This window comes from Eleutherodactylus coqui, chromosome 2 (genome assembly GCF_035609145.1).
Source record: "Eleutherodactylus coqui strain aEleCoq1 chromosome 2, aEleCoq1.hap1, whole genome shotgun sequence".
In the NCBI taxonomy this organism is placed as follows: domain Eukaryota; kingdom Metazoa; phylum Chordata; class Amphibia; order Anura; family Eleutherodactylidae; genus Eleutherodactylus; species Eleutherodactylus coqui.
In genome coordinates this window covers 53,810,538-53,814,120 of record NC_089838.1, presented here as the reverse complement: position 1 = coordinate 53,814,120, position 3,583 = coordinate 53,810,538, and positions in this window count along the sequence as shown.

Below are 3,583 nucleotides of genomic sequence, written 5' to 3'. Positions count from 1 at the left end.
AAACGATTCTTTGTTGAGTTTCACTTTCCTTCGCTTAAAATGGAGTTCGCCTTTAGAAGCTTTGGCGCAATTATTTATTTTATCATCACAACCAGACTGATGGAGTTTTATCACTTCTTTTTGTCTCACTTGTTTGTTTATTCTGTTTCCTAGTATAGGAGAACAAATAACATGAGTATCTCTACTATGGTACATTGTATCCTTTCTTAAAGGGGCAGTACGGGCAAAGAAAAAACAGCTTTTGTATAGTAAGTTCGCCTACCCCCTCCATCCTCCAAAGTCTGAATTACTTTGATGTCTTTGTTTTATGACAGGCATCGCTGGGAGTCCCAGCTACTGACCCCCATTTGGTGATGGGAAGCCCCTTTCATTGTTACTTTATACTGAATTCTTGTTATATTGTACATTTAAAATTATTTTCCCGGGTTTATCTTTTTCTGTTTGCAACTCCGTGGACACGGGCTACGCTATATATTCTAGGCTGTACATACGTTAATAATACACAGAGCCACTCCTCCATTTAATGCTCTGATATTTGTGCAGATTGGACATGATGTTCTGAAATGTTTCTAGCTTTTATTGATAAATCCATCTTTGTTACCCATTTGGGTTCAGCTGTTGTCTGCGCACCCTGCACTCAGGAGTTCACGGCTTCATTACTGTAAATCAAGGGACCTCTACATATTGGAGACTGACCCTCTTGGAAGACCATAAACAGGGCCTGGTGGATCTGAGGGACAATGGAGCAAATTGATTGACAGCAGGTAATATACGTGATTGGGACCAATAGCTTCCTTGGTTTTTACTGTACGCAGATGTTCGCTAATATTTAGGCCATCATTGCTCAGCTAGTTTTAGTACAGGCTCACAATGAAAATATGAATATGAATGATTATATATTAGTGGGAAGACCAAACTAGACCCCTAAATGAAGACCTCAGACCCCTAAACTCATTCAGGTGCCAGACCAGGCTACAAAATAAATGAAGGTGATCCACCAGTTCTGGAACAGTATTTTGTACATGGAATGTAAAGGGGAGTTGGATTACCTGCTGTGCTGTCATCTCTCGGATCCGCCAGTTTCAGACTCCATTTATGGTCTACCAAGATGGCTGCGGAATGCTTTTGACTACCTAATACAATCTGTGTATTGGTAATGTGTTGGACTACTGATGCACTCTGCATGATCAACACTGGCCAATCAGAAAGCAGCGTGAAGTGAAACTACTAATGCACAGTGTGTGTTAGGTAGAAAACTTCGGTGGTCATCTTGGAAGACCAAAAACAGGGCCTGGTGGATCTGGGGGACAATGGAGCAAACTAATTGACGGCAGGTAATACAAACCATGTAAACAATAGTATTGGGACACACAGAAGGTGATGAAATTTGACTGTAGTAAACCTCCTGGCCCACTTTCCACCAAATTCCCATAGATGTGTGGACGGATTCGCCTCCATTCCTCCAGGAGAGCTTCAGATAGTGGTGCGGGAAATGATGGGCATGTAAGGATGCGGTGTTCTAGTTCGTCCCACTCGATGGGATTGAGATCCGGACTTTGAGCTGGCCGTTGAAGTGTGTAGATGTTTTGCTCCTCAAACTTTAACACAGTGTGCCATATGATATTGGTGCTCAGTCATATTGGTAAAGACACTGAGCTGTACCAAAGCATTGCAACAGGTAGGTAATGTCAAATTGTCCGGTATGCCTCTGCAGCCATTGGTGTTGAGGTGGAATTCACTAGTCCTTCCCAGCAGAAACCCCCCATACCATAACAGAACCTCCTCCAGACTTCACTATTGGGACAAAGCAGTCACATAGAAACCACTCTCCAAGCAACCACCATATTCAAGTGCGCCCATCCGTCCACAAAACTTGCTTCCACTGATTTACAGTTCAAGAATTATTCTCCTGGCACCATTGTAGGCACAGCTTTGCATTCACTGCTATGATGTTGTGTGTAGCTGCCCATCCATGATAACCCTTCCCGTGCAGTTCCCTACGGATGGTTCTGGTGCTAATGGATACTCCAATGGCCTGTGAGACCTTCTGAGCAAAGGCAGACAATGTCTGTGATGCCTTCACAGCTCATACAAGGATATCTTGTCCACGACCTATCAGTTTACGAGGTCTCCCTGAATGTGGTGGCACCGCACACACCGGATGGCTCCATCTCCCAATAACATAGCCAACAGTGGACTCCAAAAGCTGCGATATCCTGTACTCTCTAGTACTAGCATCACCAGACCTTGTTGTCAGCTCTCCCCCTGGTGGCATCTGATGGTGTCTGTGCTGGGATCTCCTGTGTGATCCTCTCCTTTATACCTAATACTCACACATCACCTGACAGCACGGGATGGTGGGGTCCAATACTTTTGTCAACATGGTGTAAACCCCCCCACCCCCTCTGGTCGCAAAACTTTATTTTTTCCCAGCACTAGAAGGTTGCTTTAACACCTTTGACTTCTAAATTAATTTACATTCTACACCAAACTTGTAAATTCATTCAGATTTCAGACACTCCAGAGTCCTCTCCACTTCCCGGTGCCACCACATACAACGTGCTGATGCTGGACACCATCAGGGCCTGGTGAGACAAGCCCTAACATTAGCTCCACTAGATGCATTAGCAGAGACAGAGCATTCTTTTAGTGGTCCAAGCCCTAACATTAGCTTCACCAGATGCATTAGCAGAGACAAAGCATTTCTTCAGTGGTCCAGATTTGGACTGTGGTCCGCCTGTTGAGAACCCCCAGTCTAGGGCCTCCTAGTCTCAAACCTACGGTTCCACTTCATTGATGGCTATTGACACTCAGTCTGATTGGGTGGATGTCTCACAAGTGATATAACTTTAACTTTAAGTGACATAACTGAGTGGGCTTAGCAATACCGATAGTTACCACCCTGTTTTGCAACTTTTCTACTGCTCCAGTGCGTGTAAAGTAAAATAACAAAGCAACTTTGCAAATACTTTTGCCTGATCAAACCTGAATTTTGATCAGTTCACTATTGGCACCTAAAGGGACATACAGAGCAAGATATCAGCACTAATGAGGATGTAATTGGCAATGTCTATTTCTGCCTGTGTTTCTTAGTATTTACTAAAGAGCAACCAAGAAAGTGGATGAGGAAAACACACTAACCATAGAGTGCTTTCTGATGAGCCGCCATCAATCACCCTCCCTCCCATCTCACTTTTCAGGACCCCTGTGTATGTGACAAGGGAGGGGTATAACTGAGTTACCTGAAGTCACACCTGTGTTTTATGAAGCAGATAGTGGAATAATCCCAGAAGACTCATTAATTGTATCTGTAGACATAAAATATACACAGGCCCTGGCGTTGGGTGAAATTAGTCACACCTGGAGATAGAGGTACAGTGCCAACACACAGCGAGGGCCAAATTATTTTCTGATGAGGTCTGAGAATGTTAAGCGCAGATGATGGCGGCTAATACTGTATATTACCAAGATCGTAGGAATACCTAGATGTGATCAACAGTCCTCTCCTTCCCTTTAGGTTGCTGGAACCTCCAATAGTTGCACCCAATCTATCAGACGCCATAAGTGTCTATTGTTGGAATAC